Source organism: Paroedura picta, chromosome 4 (assembly GCF_049243985.1).
Source record: "Paroedura picta isolate Pp20150507F chromosome 4, Ppicta_v3.0, whole genome shotgun sequence".
Classification (NCBI taxonomy): Eukaryota; Metazoa; Chordata; class Lepidosauria; order Squamata; family Gekkonidae; genus Paroedura; species Paroedura picta.
This window is the reverse complement of record NC_135372.1, coordinates 56,993,490-57,010,424: the sequence shown is the minus strand read 5'-3', so window position 1 is coordinate 57,010,424 and position 16,935 is coordinate 56,993,490. Positions and strand designations below refer to the sequence as shown.

At 42.3% G+C, this 16,935-nt stretch overlaps 1 long non-coding RNA gene across 1 annotated transcript in view; it reads right to left on the bottom strand.

The window, feature by feature from the left end:
• Window positions 1–2,465: 2,465 nt before the first annotated feature.
• LOC143836793 (uncharacterized) overlaps window positions 2,466–16,935 on the bottom strand; it is a 108,912-nt gene continuing 94,442 nt past the window's right edge. The window contains exon 4 of the long non-coding RNA XR_013230739.1: window positions 2,466–3,104. This is a non-coding gene — a long non-coding RNA (uncharacterized LOC143836793). The remainder of the gene's footprint in view (window positions 3,105–16,935) is intronic.

Sequence of the window (16,935 nt, the reverse complement as noted above, 5' to 3'; positions counted from 1 at the left end):
CAGTTTGAATGGTGTGAGTGGCAACATTCAGCCAGCCCTTCCACACCCTGCTTGGGGTAGATAGGTTAGCTGCATGATCCTCTGCTTTTAGCCTCCACTCATATTTGACTCCATCTTCACTTCTTGCTTCTAATGCAGGCCACTCCAGTGCTATCCTGTGATTCTCAAAAAGCATTCTTGCCTCACAAGTAACTAAGAAACTCTAGCAAGTTGCGTGTTTGCCTTGGGTGACCTGCCCTTGTTACAGCTGCTTTTTTTTAAAAGGTTAACTGCTATCTTTATATATCATATCTGAACATATATTATGTGAACACATATCCCCTTGATTTGAAAGGCATTCACTTTGAACAAATATGTTCAGAATTGGGATGGGTGCAGATTTCGTATTCATTTTATTTTTTTTAATTTCTCACATTTGTAGGCTGCCGCTCCTGGCCAGCTGGCTTGCAGCACCTAAGAACATATAAAATAGCAATAAAATGAAACCCTAAACCCACCCACCCCCATTGATGATATGATGCCAAAGCAATGTTGTGGGGTCCTGGAGGAGGGGCAGAACTCCCTTCTCCGTCCGCTCAGCCTCAACCAAATACCTGGCAGAAGAGCTCCATCTTGCAGGCTCTGCAGTACCTATTTAGCTCCATCTGGGCCCTTAGGTCTTGCGGGAGCTCATTCCACCAGGCAGGGGCCAGAGACGAAAACATTCCATACTGTTACATGCGCTTACTCTCTGTGGAGCAGTTGCTATAGAGCTCTCCTCCAGCGTGCCTGGATGAACTCAGCTAAACATTCTCTCCCCAAGGAACATTCATGCTAAAAATTAATATCATTTTTTTAAATACCTGTCAATCCTTTTGGTAGCCGATTTTCCTTGAGAACAGGATAAAAATATAGTAACAACTCAATGGACAGCCTTAATAATAATAAATTTTCTGGCAACAAGGAAAGTAATGCCGGGTCAGGGGGTGCTAAAAATAGTCCCACTCAATTATAAAGATACCTGGTTAATTGTAATGTACAGATATCTGTCCTAATTAAGGAAATATCTAATCAACAGGACTAATATAAAAGATATTTGAAACTATAGTACCTGGATCATATAGTATATGATCTTTCAGTTCAGTGGTCCTGGGAGGTTTGATAGCCGTAGTAAAATATTTCCTCCAGGGACAGCTTTTAGAGTAGATGTGAAAAATTAGCTGTGATCATAGATTTGGGCTGCAGACTAATGCACATTATAGATAAGAACAACATGCATGGGTTTTTGGAATGTCCAGCTTCATCTCTACTTAACTCTTCCGTCTCGGTGGAAAGTGCCTGATTGCTTAGTGCTCACTCACCTTTTCAGCCCATCTAAGAATGTATACATTTTCCCGTCCTTAGACAATGTGCAGAATTGGCAAGCGAGACCATTTGCTCCATTAGCTCATGCTCTTTGTTGCCCTGCGAATGCCTTCTGTTATCAGTAGCCTGGCTTGGTTTTGTCTTGCTCCTTTGAACCAAATTGTGCAGCTGCTCCAAGCAGCTTTACAGGTGAAAGCGTACATACAGGTCTTCTTCTTTAAATGTTCAGATCACAAAGACTCTTGCTAGTGCAAGTGAATGTCAGAGCAAAGTCCTATGGGCTATCCTCTGGCATTTTATTTCTAAGTGGGTTATGTTTTACTTCCTCTCAACAGAAAGTGTTATTCCCCCGGTGTGCACTTCTGGTTTCTTCTATCTAGAAGTAAAAACAAAAGATTTAACTCATGCTTCACTCTACTAGGCTTCTTGTGGGTAAAAAGAACCAGGCCTTGTCATCTGGCTTTAACTATGCAGCAATATCACTGGCTTTAACTATCCAGCAATGGGCAGCTAGCTGTATGAATCAGTCCAGTCTTCTGCTGTTTGAAAAGATGCCAAAGAGACATTTACCTAATTATTTCCAACACATATTCTTAAATTCAGGTACTCATCTCCATCCAGTAGGTTAATTTTTCTTTGTTACAGGTATAAAAATTTTGGTGACGGCCTAGATGTCAAAATAACTTTTATTCAGCATCAAAATTCTCAGAGGTGTCCTGGGAGAATCAGCTGGCTGGACTGATTGCAACTAAGAGCAAAAATACCTCTTAAAATTGAGTCAGTAGTGGTATATGTCTCAACTTTTCTAGCATAAGTAATAGAAGAAGTCATTCTGTCTAAAGCCATGCACAAATTCTAGTTCAATTGTAGTACTTCTGGGGAATGTAGCTGTGTTTCTTGAAAATGCAAAAATCACTAGAAGAACCATCAAGATACATAATAGCTGTCTTATATAAAATAGACAATAAAACAGACAAGATGATTATTCTATATCTTTATTACATGTCTACATCAAACAGTTCATTCATTTCATTGCAAGTTATTAAAATCAATATATACTACAGGCAAAAAAGAATTCACAAGGTTTAGGAGTATTATTTCCCAAAGAAATAACCATGCAAGTATGGAGGAAACTATTTAAAAATCAAAAACAAGAAAGTTATTACCCTTGTAATTAAAGGGTTATTCTGTACAAGAGGAGTCCCTGCCATCAAGTAGTTGCTTATTTACACAGACACTGTGGGTGACAATTAGTAAAAGTAATGGCAACAAATTGGCCAAGAACGTATTTACAATATCCTTTAAAAACGTAATTAATAGGCAGCAGACAACGCAAGCACAAATATATTTGCCATAAAAGCGCAAAGAAAAATAGCAAAGGATGCTGTGTGCAAACAGGAAGAGTGGGCACAGCAGCATTGCTTTGTAGATCTTCATGTTCACCCTTTAAGCCTTGTTACCCATCTGTGTCTAAATGTATATCCCATTTTCTTTTAATATTCCTAGTTATAAAATGCTACAGCAAAACGGACACAGGTTATCCACTCTCCAGGACAATAACAAAGTGCCAACTACAGCAGACACTGAATCCCAAAGGCTCAGCCAGAAAGCGTTTTTGGAGGAGACCATCTTAGCAAACTTTTCCAGCCAGGGAGCTCTTCATACTTGCTTGGGAAGATTATTCCATGCAGTGCTGGTGTGAAGAATGTTGTGAAAAATGAAACAAATCGCCTCGCCTTTCTCTCCCCACAACAGATACCCTGTGAAGTCGATGGGGATGAGAGAGCTTTGAGACAACCGTGACTGGCTTTAGAAGTTCAAACCAGCACCTTGATTTGTACTTGGAAACAAATAAGCAATTGTTGCAGAATTGGTGTTTTATGCAAAAATGCTTGCTCAACACCAGCGAAAAGCTGGACCTCTGCATTCTGCACAAGTTACATTATTTGGGCTATCTTAAATTTGTCTTAAACATTTTCCAGCAATTAACCTGTTTTCATTCACTCATCCCATTTCCCTCCTGTCCAAAAAGTTCAAGATGGCTTACAATATATTTTTTTTAAATCCTATAGTCACACAGTTTGAAAAACTCTTAACCTTTGATGTATTTCATACCATGGAGTCATCTAGCCTGGTGTTAGCTAAAGATTTGTTCCATGAGACAGTCTTCACAGGGCAATTTCTGCTTCTAATGGAATATTTGTTTGTTCAGAAATTTCACAAGCATGGGGAAGGATGAGTTGTTACCTTGCCCACCTCAGGAATCTATCTCAAGAATTCCACAATGATTTCATGTGATTTGTTTGTTTACTTCATGTACACCCTGCCTTTCACCCCAGTAGGGATAAAAAGCCTCCCTTTTAGAAGAACCTTCTTTTTGTACCCTGCTATTTACTACCTCGAGGAATCACAAAGCATTTTACAATTGCCTTCTCTTCCTCTCCCCACAACAGGCACCCTGTGAAGTAGGTGAGGCTGCGAGCTTTGAGAGAATTGTGTCTGGCTGCATGTGGAGGAGCGGGGAATCGAACCCTGTTTACAACCACTCTTAACCACTGCACCTCTATACTGGTTATCCTCACAATGGTTGGAATATGCAAGATCTGTAGTGTGTATGATTTAACAGAATAAAAAGAATATCCTACAGGGGGCATCAGAAGAGAAGGTAGTTGGCATATTTAGATTAAGAACTTCCTGATATTTCTCAGATACTCTCCTGTGTCCTGATTGGCTCAATTGGAGACTTTCTGTGCTGATTTCCTCCACAAGAATGATTTAGACCAGTGGTCTCCAACCTTTTTATCACCGGGGACCAGTCAACGCTTGAAAATTTTACTCCCGGTCTTTTGCTGAGGGAAATCGCCGCCGCCTGAGTCCCTGCTCCACTTGCTTTCCTGCTGGCACCCCTGACTTCCCGTCGCCCGCTGGGGGGGTGCTGCCAGCAGCAGCTGTGCAGTGCCACGCCGAGGGGGAGCCCCAGCCATGGTGGCCACCGGAGACCACCAAAGGTGATCCGGCAGCAGAGTGGCAGGGCAGCCCCCGAGGCAGAGGCCAGGGAGGAGGATGAGGAGGAGCCGTGTCCCGGTACCGACTGATCCACGAACCAGTCCCGGTCTCCGCACTGGGGGTTGGGGACCACTGATTTAGACTGTTAGGACTATCTCTCTACTCTCTTACTCACAAAATCTGTTTCTCTTAATAAATCTGTTTTATTTTTTTAAACAGCTCTTTTAAATCTGTTTCTCTTCTCGATAAAACTATTTTGTAATTTTAAACAGCTCGTTCTCCACCCTCTTGTATATTTAAACTCTGCCAACAACAGCAATCCTGTGATGTAGGTTAGGCAGAGTGACTCACCCAAGGCCACCCAACAAGCTTCCATGGCAGGATGGGGATTTGGACAGTTCTGTACTACACTGGCTGCAATCCTAAAGATTTTCCCGGATTTAGCCCCACTACTTCTGAGTAGAATGAGCCTTTTGTGGCGTAGGGTGGTAAGGCAGCCAACATGCTGTCTGAAGTTATGACCATGAGGCTAGGAATTTGATCCTAGCAGCCGGCTCAAGGTTGACTCAGCCTTCCATCCTTCCGAGGTCAGTAAAATGAGTACCCAGCTTGCTTGGGGGGGGGTGTAAAACGGTAATGACTGGGGAAGGGAATGGCAAATCACCCTGTATTGAGTCTGCCAAGAAAATGCTAGAGGGCGTCACCCCAAGGGTCAGACATGACTCGGTGCATGCACAGGGGATACCTTTACTTCTGAGTAGATTTGCTTACAATAGATCTCACTGGGTCTCACTATTCATTTCATATCATGGCAATGTGCATCAAACCCCTTGTAAGGCTTTTGATGTTTTTTTACTATTGAAGTCTGATTCCAATCCATCTGAAAGAATGAAGACTAGCTAGCTCTCTGTACCATCAATCTCTTGCCTACCTGGAAAGGCAATTTTAGGATAATCTTAGCGCATAAACAGAGTCAATATTATTTTCCAAAGCCCTAATTTTTACAAAGTATGTTGCGGATGTGTCATTCACCAGAGTCAGCTGTGCTTTTAGTGTTATTTTCAGTGCGGTTTGCACCATCCAACATGAATATCAGATATAGACATAGCACTTCGATGTAGCTACGGTTTAATCGTTATGGGATTAATTTTGTGGACTTCTTCGCAAATTCTGTCACTCATCAAAGAGAATCAATGTCAGAGGAGGAATGGTCACCTCTCAGCAGTGTGAATGTATTCAAAGGGGAAATCCTTTAAATTGTAAAAAAAGAAAGAAGAAACTCAACTTCAAAGAGGATACCCAAGCAATGTGACTGTTTCTGAAGAGGAAAATAATCAAAGGAGAGGAGACGTTTCCTCTGCAGTGAAAAGCCTCAAAGGGGAATCCCTCCGGAATGAGGATCTTTGAAGGTGAAATCTCTTTAGCGATGAACAAACTTTTAAAACAGAAAAAAGGAATCTCAAAAGTTTGAAGGAACTATATTCTTAATATTCTGCATTCTTCACAATGAAAACTATTGGTATGGCATTGTCAGCTCAGATAATGTAGCCTTTCCCTGTGTTTCACCTTGCAGTACAGGATCAAGATTTAAAGGGTTTTTTTTTTAATCAACAGAGCCACATCATTACCTAGTACATAAGCAACATGTTTGAGCTAGAAAACATTGGCTGCCATCCCAAATGCATTTGTACCAGCTGAGCTCCACTAAACTGAACAATAAATTCCAGCTAGCAGAATGATTTCCAAAATAGGAAGGGAATGAACTGGAGGGATAAACGTAGAATAATAAACATATTGCTCTCACAAATAAAACGTATATAGACTTGATCTTCATCTCAAGCCCTTGTATCTGCACTTTCTAAGGCAAAGGACCACAAGGGATAGGACTTTTCAGTGGCTGCTCCCTTGGCTTGGGAAGATCCTCCCTGTCTCTCTCTACCTCTGGCATTGTTATAATGCAGCCTTCAGCATCAGACAAAGGCATTTCTATTTCAGCTTGTTTTTAATTGATTGGATAACATGTGGTTCCATTTTCTGGGTTTTGTTAATCTTGGCTGTTTGGGTTGTGGCTGTCAGTTTTTATTACTGTAAAAATGTTTTGAGGCTTGATGATTTTATTTTGTGCACTGCCTCAGGTCCTTAGGTGGAGAGACACTATAAAAAGACCTTGAGCACATTAATAAAGTCCTAGTAAAATATTAACAACCCAATTTATCTTTCATTAAATGCTTAAAGCACTTTGCATATGCTGTTTTAGTAATTTTTACAACACTATTTAGGAGAAAGGCTATGGATCAGCAGTAGACCATGTGCTAGGTATGCAGAAGGTCCCAGGATCAATCCCGATTACCTCTCATTAAAGGAATCAGGTAGCAGGTGATATGAAAGACCTCTATGAACCTGGTGAACTGCAGTCAGTTTGAGTAGTGATTGAGTACTGATCCTGATAGACCAAAGGTCTAATTCAATCTAAGGCAGTTTTGTATGTTCATGTGTTCAATATAGCAAGATAGAGCGCTATACAATATCCCCCTAATAATTTGTTTATTAGGCTTTTATGCCACTGCTCGTATCCTGCTAGCCTACGGCAGCTTACAACATAGTTAAAACAATAAATTCCACAACAATAAAAATCCCCTCCTACCCACGCCAATGCCCCCTCCAAAACCCTCCCCCCTTACCTAGCCGCCAGAATTCTGTCATATGTGCTCAGAAGATGTAAATCCATGCAATGATCCATGCAACGGTCACTTTCAGACTAAACTTCTGTAACTCACTCTACACGGGCCTGCCCTTGTCTTTGATCTGGAAATTACAGCTGGTACAAAATGTGGCTGCCAGGGTCCTCACTAGGACACCTTGGAGGGCCCATATTCAGCCGGTGCTTCACCATCTGTACAGGTTACCAGTCTATTTCTGGGTCAAGTTCAAGGTATTGGTACTAAATTTTAAGGCCATATGCAGCCTGGGTCCTACTTACCTGCAGGACCACTTGGTTGCTTATACCCCCGCAGGGCCCTCCGCTTTGAGGGTATGAATTTACTGGTTGTCTCAGCCCCCCGGGATGTTTGCCTGGCCTTGACCCAGGCCAGGGCCTTTTTGGTCCTGGCCCCAACCTGGTGGAATGACCTCCCGGAAGAACTGAGGGCCCTGCTGGAGTTGTCAGCTTTCTGCAGGGCCTGAAAGACGGAACTCTTCCACCAGGCGCATGGTTGAGTCCAGGGAAGAGTCCCAGCGCTCCAAACAAGGATCCCCCCCCAAGGTGCATCAGACCTGCACCCACTCCCAGTGGAAGAGGACTTGGCTTCTGGCTGAACAAGATGGGATAGGATTGGGTTAATTAGAAGAATATTCGGCCGCTTGCTGCCTTTGTTGTAATTGGGGGATTTTATAGTGTTTTTATTGTATTTTCATGTTTTATTCCTGTGAACCGCCGCGAGACCATTGCAGGAGCAGTGGTATACAAATTGAAAAATAAATAAAATAAAATAAATAAATAACCCAGTGCCAAGGCACCGGAGGAGGGGCCAAACACCCTGGTGGAAGAGCTCCATCATATAGGCCCTGGTTGAGAAAGCCTGCTCATATACAATGGGCTCAGACCATGGATGGCCTTGAAGGTTAATACCAAAATCTTGAACGTGATCCAGTAAACAATTGGTAACCAATGCAGTTGCCTCAGCACTGGCTAAATATGGGCTTTCCGTGGTCTTCCAGTGAATACCCTAGCAGTTGCATTTTGTTCCAGCTGAAGTTTCCAGGTCAAGGACAAGAGAAGGCCCATGCAGAGTGAATTACAGAAATCTAGGCTGGAGGTATACTTAGTCTGGAAGTATACTTAGGGCCATTCTGCACTGGGATCCATGTAGCAAATTGTTTGCTGAATGAAAAATCGCCATTTTAAATAGTGGAATTCGGCGTAATGCATACCTGCCTTTGTAGTGGAATCCAGTTGCGTTTCTATCATTTCCCACAGGGTTCTGGTCTCTGCAAAAATCGCTAGCCAGGAAGCGCTATTGCTAAGCTGTGTCCCGCCCCTGGCCGTCAAGCAGCCAATGGGCGGCCGTTATCATGCTCCCAAACAGCCCCTTTCCCTTTAAAGGTAAAGGTAAAGGTATCCCCTGTGCAAGCACCGAGTCATGTCTGACCCTTGGGGTGACGCCCTCCAGCGTTTTCATGGCAGACTCAATACGGGGTGGTTTGCCAGTGCCTTCCCAGTCATTACCGTTTACCCCCCAGCAAGCTGGGTACTCATTTTACCGACCTCAGAAGGATGGAAGGCTGAGTCAACCTTGAGCCGGCTGCTGGGATCGAACTCCCAGCCTCATGGGCAAAGCTTTCAGACGGCTGCCTTACCACTCTGCGCCACAAGAGGCTCTTGCCTTTCCCTTTAAGGAAGTTAAAAAAAAACAGCACCCGTTGCAACGAATATGCATTGATTCGTTGCAATGGAGAGACCCATCCAGCTAGCAGGTGGTGTTTGAGCTGCCATTTCATTGTTGCCACGCTCCCCCTGAGTGAAACCCCCCTCACGGGCGCGATTTTCGGCCAAAAACAGTGTGAAAAATAAAGTGAAAATAAACCAGCAAACAGGCCTCTGCGATGCTTGTGCTTGGTGACTTTAAACAGAGGGGCTGCAGCCAGGGAAGCCTCGCTGGGTAAACGAAGGCTCGTTGGTGTGTTGATCTCCGCTCGCTTGGAGGAAAAAAAATGGCGATCGCTTCACCGGAAGATCAGAGGAGAGAGCCAGGGGGAGGGACTTTGCAGAAACCACAACAATGGTAACGCACAGAACTTTTCCGCTAGTGTTGTAGATTGGTTGCAGGAGTGTAGCGCTTTCCGGAGGGTGAATCCACTTTTTGGGATTTCCCTGAAAGCGCTACAACGAAGCGCTTTTTGCAGATCGGTTTCAGGAGTGTTGCAAATTGTCAACGATGTTGTGCATAATGGCAAAACTGTAGCGATTTCAATTAGTAACCATTGTGCTATTTTGGACGAATGCGGAACGGCCCTTAGTCTGGGGGGGGTATACTTATTGCAAATATACTTGCATATTGCCGAGTAAGAACTCCTAAAACATGTAAAGGAGAGGTATGTACAACCTGGGGTGGATATTCCTGTAATGATATAGTTTATGCAAATTTGTAGAAAAGCTGACTCACAGTAATTAAAGGTCTAGTGCTGCTCTGTGGTCCAGGCAGCTGGGTATACACACCCAAAGGCTTAAAGATGGGTGATTCATATTGCATTGAGATCCAGTACCCTTCCCAAATTAAATTCCTATTATTTTCTTGAAGCTTGTCAAGAGGTTCCTCTTTAAATTACCTGTTTCTTTTCACAGTTCGTGGGAGCAAAACAATGATGTTTTCCTAAACTTCCATTGACAATTTAGTCCTTAAAAGAACTCGGGATTAACTGAAAATTGGCCCTTCCCCTACTTTGAGAAGAGAGTGATCTCTCTCCCTCAATAAACATTACATTTACCAGATTCAAAGTGTTCTTCTCTTTTGGGCAGAGCAGTTAATCCATTTTTCTTCATTAAAAAAGCTTTTAAGTAAACAGATGGAGCAATAGCACACCAATGAATCTGTAGCACACTGACTTTATCTGAAGACATAGGTATATTCTAGCATGGGAAGTCTACTCCTGAAAAGTGTTGTTTGATGAACTGTTAAAATAAGTGTATTTGTCTCCTTACAGGAGCATAAATACTTGTAGAAAGCACTGCTGGGTGAAAAGAATGTTCTGGGAGAGCACAGTTCAAAACCTTCAGCCATCTATTAAATAGCATAACGTAATAGTGAAGAAAAGGCTTACATTTCTAGAAAGTAATATTACTTTGAAAACCAACATTTGCTGAATAACAAATATGGATAATCAATTGGAGAATCATTTGCTGCTTACATCCTCCCATGCTGTTTCACACCAGACAAAGTTGGGCAGGATTGACTTTATTTTTCCAGTTAGACTGACAAATGTAAATGGATATATTTTTAGAAAGAGCATCACAAATTCTGACTGGAACAAATGACAACGGCTTGACAACTAATTTTAGATGTTTGGAAAATAATTACAAGCCAGGACTACTCTGCCTCCTCAAATACATTGCCAGGGATTAAACTTACCAATGACTGAAATGCAAAATGATATTATTTTGCTCAAACTGAAATAATGGGTTTAAACCCTACAATAATGGCCAAAGCAGGTTGGATCCACCAGAAGTGTTTAGAGATGATGTCAGCAGAGCTGACCTTTTTTTCAGCTCAAGTATATGCCCCTCAGAGAAACTTGCAATCTAGCACAAATTCTGCTCAAGATCTCCAGCACCAGAGAAATTAAATTGACCTCAACCAGAGCCAGGGTTTCGTGTACCATGGTGTCAGCCTGGTGGAATGCTCTCCCATGCGATCAGGGCCCTGTGGGATTTAAAACAGTTCTACAGAGCCTATCAAACAGAGCTGTTCCACCAAGCCGATGGTTGGGGCCCAATCGACTGGCCTACCTATATAGGCAATAACATCTGCATGCCACTTAGCCAAAAACTTCATAGCACTTTACTCCTCTTCTTCCTACGGGAAAGAAGGCAGCGAGTCCCCTGATTTTAATATAAACTGAATTTTAACATTTAAAATTTTTTTTTACTGCTATTGATATTTTGTAAGCTGCCCTGAGTTCTCAGAGAAGGGTGGCATAAAAACAATGAATGAATGAATGAATGAATGAATGAATGAATGAATGTTATGTATATGGATAGTCCACACTATATGCAAATGATGGCTTGAAGGCCAACCAATAGTAAACTGAACTGAACTCTAATAATGAACCAATCCAGAGCCCCGGTTAAGAGCCAATCAGGGCCAAATCGACTCCATCCAGGACAAATGGATCCAGTTCCTAAAGCATCTGCCTTCCAGGCTAGCATTATCTCTGCCTTGTATGGTTTCAGGTCCAGCTTATTCAGCTTTAGCCACCTGACCATGGCCTCAAAACATTACTTTATTTCTAAGGAAAATTAGAGTGACAGTTCCCCTTCTTTGTCTTGTATCGCTCATTGAAGTAAAATCCACCCAGAAAGGGAAATTGGCCCTGGAACAACTCAAGTCATAAGTACATGGGTAGCAAAAGCTTAATCACAGCAAAAGTGTATAAGCATCAAGACAAATATCAGCCAAACTGTTAACTGAACCATTAACAGCTAATGACACATACAAAGTCTGTCTGGCCAAAAGACTGTGCCAGTATTTGTGTTCTTTGCGGTTAGAAAGTCAGGGATAAGAAGAGATCAATTAGAACAAAGCTACACTCACTCTGTTGGATTTGCTCCGTTATTGCTGTATATATTTTCCACCATGGATCAATTTTACGTATGGATTTAAGTACAACTTGCTATGTGAAGATCTGTCAAAACCGCACTTAAGGCCCTAATAATGTGTTAATGAACTACAAAAGTACAAAGCACAGCAACAATTTCAGGAATGATTTTTGCACAATCCTGCACTTTTTATTTTACTCTCCTTTCATTACGTTTATTTCCTCTACAATAATTCTTCATCGAATGACACATTTATAACAAGGCTGGGATTTGCCAGAGTTAACAAGATAATGGCCTTAATGTATTGGAAACAGTTTAGTGGGACAGCAAACTAATGCAAGTGTTTCGTTTACAGATTCTGTCCAAGAGATAAGTGTCAGGTGCCTGAGTGGACAATGTGATTTTTGTAATGACAGCCCAAATAACAATCACGGAACACCATAATGGTCCTATAAGTCAAGAGCTCATTTCCACCAAAAGATTGTACATTTAGAATTTGATCCTAAGCACATTTAGCTGGAGCATAATTCTGCTAAAATCAATGGGGATTAGTTCCAAGGATGTGTGCTTAGGATAGGGGTGTTAGCCTTACGACTCACCTTGTAAGTAGAGCTGTCAGCTGATTAAAGATTTCTAATCCATTATTCCTCTTCTTTTTAACCAATTAATTAACTAATTAATTTACAGATGTAAATTATTACTTCTCAGACCCACTAGCCTGATGAACATTCTATATTAATTATCCATGTCGCGCCTTATGGTTAATTACTTAATCTAGAATTATAGGATCGTAGGCAATGAGTAGGGTCATCAATTCCCGTCCCCTGACCCCATGCAATGGTGGGATCGTTCAGACAGCTGTCTCGAACAGATTCCCCCACTATAATCTGCACCACAGACTGTCAGAAGCAGAGTTCAAGGGAGCAAGGTGTGCCTCTACAGAAGGTATCTATGCAGCAGGGAGCAGATGGTTTGAAACAACTGAGAGCTGGTTTATATAATCAACAGAATCATATGGAAAAACCGCAGGCCAGCATTTTTTTAAAAAATGCTGATAGCTAAAACTTAGGCTTCCCCCCCCCCCCCACCTTTGCTAAAAATTGTTGGCATTTATACCACAATACCTGAAAAGTTTTACTTTCAGGATGTGTAAGCTGTAGGTCTATAGGTATTGTTGGGAAGACGGGAGAAGATTAAGAACCTCCCAAAGCACAATAGTAAGACATTACTGAGCTAGAAAAGAATCTTCCTGCTTGGCTGAAACTGGGTCCTGGTAGCAAATCTACTTCCCTTAGATATGTTGCATCTTGGATAAGATATTAAAAGTTCTGTCCTCTTTGCAATTTACAAAGTCCACTGTAAGCCTGTGTATTCTTCTTTGGCAGCATGGTGTTGTGGTAAGTGTTTTGGACTAGGATCTGCCAAGAATATACCTTCTCAGCCCAACTTATCTCACAGGGTTCTTGTCATGATAAAATGGAGGAGAGGAGAATGCTGTGAGCAGCTTTAATTTCACAGGGAGAAAGTTTGGTTACAAACGAAGTAAATAAAAATTAAAATAAAATAAAGATGAGATACTAATTACAACTAGATGGCCACTCTTTCCCTCTGATTCTGACTAATCCTTCTATGGGGACAGAGTGGCCAGAACCAGTCAGAAAGTGTATCCCTCCCTTCCCACTCTTTGTATCATCAATCCTAATCTCAACTGTAAATATTCTATCAAATGTTAGGGACACAAGGAAGGTCCTTCCTCTTCCTCCTGACCACTCTCCCCCTCCATGTTCAACTGAGGCTCCACTGTCTTCAACATTCTTTGCATTCTTGAGAGGAATGCTCACACTGAATGTGTCTTTGGTGTCTTTTTCCTTTAACTAATATGTTTTCCTATATATCTGGTGAGATCCCTAAGAATGAAGGGATTATTTCCCTGTCTATGGGTAGCCCCACCCCTTTTGCGCTCCCGTTAATATGCACTTGACTATGAACTTAAATATTAGAGAGAGCAATCTTTTAGTTTCGTACCCTTGTTTTCTTTAACTGGAGTGTTGGGGACACTATGTTATGTAAGCTGTCTGACTAAAATTTCACTCAACATATGCACCATTTAGCTATTCAAAACTGTCCTTTTCTTGATCTCATTTGACATGGTAGGGGGGAAATGTGCAAAAGATTAATGCAGATCCATTTTTTTCTTTCACAGCTAGAAGGAATTCAGAAGGAACAGTTCTGATCCCTAAAATCATGCAGGGGTGAAAGGATTAAAACTTTGTGGTGTTGTAATGGAGGTTTAAGTAGGTTCCATCAGATCTTCCAATTTGTTTATTTACATAGTATACATCTTGAGCCTGGAGTAGGATTCCCAGCCTTCCAGAGGAGTCTGAAGATCTCCCAGAATTATAATTGATCTCCAGAGTTCACTTCCACTGAAAGCTGAACTCTGTCACATTGTATTCCCCTAAGGTTGCCAAATCCTTTCTTCCCCAGGCTTCACCCCCAGATTTTCAGGAAATGAAAGACATGGAATCGGCAGCCATACCCAAGATGCCCTAAAAACTCCCTATAGTAGTCATTTTAGAGCATTTACTCCTGATTTGTCCTTCTAGTGTAGTCTGCACAGGGTTTTTTACCCACTGCCAGCTCGAATAAATCCCTGCCATCGACGCTGAATTCGATTTCCACTTTGATTTTGGGTGATTTAAATTTTCCCTCTGCAACATGCATGATTGATCCAAAGAGACCCAGCTTTCCCCTGCGATATCCAGAAGTGGATATAAGCCTTGATATTTCAAAAATCGGCATCAGTAAATGTGCAGATGTCTGCTCTTTGCGAATTAACTTGCTGCCTCATGCCTCCAATGTTGTAGCAAAGCAGTCTTCCCTGCTTGGCCAGGGCGTCAGTTCAAAGACAAGTTGCAAGGCTTGTCTTAAAGTGACTACGCTCCAGAAGCCCTACCTTCTCTTACCAGAGATTTGCCTCTTGTTATTTCCCTCTCCTCTGCTGTCTCCAGTCCTCCCCCCCCCATTCAAGAAAAGAAAGATAATCCTGCTGCAATTGGCACCCCTCCCCGCTCTGAGGTTCCCAATCCAGGGCAGAACACTTTCTGTTTCAATTGGGGGGGGGGGGATAGAGGAAGACCCAAGTTCAAATTGATCTGAATTCAGCAGGATCCACAATGGAAAAAAACAAAGTGCATAATCAGCCGTAGACTCTACTAGAAGGCAGACTCCATATTAACGGAATAATCTGTTTGTGTACTTTTTACCATACAGTTCTCTGTCACATTGCCCCAATCCAAAGAGGTTCTCTACAGGAGGGAAATTGGGATTTTACAATGCTGGGAGATCCTTGACCTCCATCCCATCTAGTTTTATTGGGGTATTTGTGAATAATGCTGCTATGTATCTGTACTAGGAGTAATTACACAATTCGCCTATACCCAAGGCTGAAGTGAACTGCCACCCCACAACAGAAGCTGATAGGAAAAGCCAGAGCAGTGAATCATTCAGAGACATAGCCTGTGCCTTCCTGAGCTGTAAGTTATTTAATGGTTTTGCTTCTCATAAGACACACTGTTTAAGGATTTTGGAGATAGAAGATTGTCACTGCTGCGTTTCTTGCTTTAGGAAGGACATTTCCAGCCCCACATCCTGTACTTCCTTTGAGAGGCTTCTACTTTCTACACAAATATTGGTTTATCTGTTTGTTTGTTTGTTTGTTTGCTGCCCTGCCTTGGGGCTCAAAATGGAATAGTAGCTTGATCTGTGTCAAGCAGTCCATTAAATCAAAACTTTCCTTTTCCTTTTTCCTAATGGGTAGCAAAGAGTTCAGAATGTTCCGTTTGGGAGACAGATGTGGACTGATGTTGACCTTTCTCAGCATGTGATAAAACTCTCTAATACTTTGCCCAGGAGTGCAGCAGCAAACACATCAGCAATTGCCACAAAAGCCCCTCAAAACTGAGAACATGTCTGATATGATCCACGGGATACAAATAGCAATACTCGAAGGCCACAGCTGAAGTATTAGGCCACCCGGCCTAATGGTGAATGCCTCAGTAGAAGCAACTGAACCAAACATTCATTCAGCATGACATGTTTGGCTGTTAGCCTACCGATTATGAGCATAATCAACTGCACGGTGTATCGAGTCCATAAGAATCTTATCCCATTCTTCCTCCAAGGTGACCAGAATAATGCACCTCCTTCTCCTTTCCTCCATCTAAAATATCCACAGGTGGCAATCCCAAACAAAGCTGGGGACATACGTTTCATTTGGGTCACATTGAGATCATCATGTCTTAAAAAAAAGTGGCAAGAAAGGAAGTAATCGATGTACTCTTTGATGGTCTCTCTCTTAAAATCAGCATCTCTTTGCAGCACCTTCTTTGCTCCTGCCGCCCTCACACTCATCTGTAGGTTGGAGCTTTTGATATAGAGGGTTAAAACTGTCAGCTTGGTTTGGCAATTTGTTCCAAGAGAGACACAATGGGGAACAAAGACAGCTGGTACAGAGGGACATATAGAAGGGGGCAGTCCTTCAGATATGTGGGTCCCAGGTCATGAAGGGCCTTAAAGGTCATAACCAATACTTTGATCTGAACTCAGAAATGGAATGACAAGTAATGCAGAAGTTTCAGAATGGGTAACTTGTTCCCAGCAACGAACCTCTGACAATAGTCAGGCTGCTGCATTCAGAACCACTTGTCATTTCCAGGTTGTCTTCAAGGGTAGCACTATGTAGCGTGTGTTAATCTATTAACCAAGCCATCTAGGTGTGCATTAAGGAAAGCCGGGGGGGGGGAGCTGAGAGGATGAATTCTTGACAATTTTACCAACTAGGGCAGGGGTAGTGAACCTGTGGTCCTCCAGATGTTCGTGGACTACAATTCCCACGAGCCCCTGCCAGTGTTTGCTGGCAGGGGTTCATGGGAATTGTAGTCCGTGAACATCTGGAGGAACACAGGTTCACTACCCCTGAACTAGGGTACCAACATACATTGTGCCAGAGACACCCAATAAGTAATTATAATGTAAATCCAAGTCCAACATTCTGGAGATTACAGCATCTTTGTGGGTCATGCACTTGAGAACTCTCTCTCTTCTCTGGCTCTTGTACTGACCTACCTATGACTTCAGATTGACCTCTGGCTTCAATATAATCATTTAATTTACTCAAGAACTTTGGTCCGTTCAGCTGGTCTGAACCCATATCCTCCCTCCAAGACAGAAAGATGACATTCAAACTGAAAGAAAAGACTTTGACTCCTATT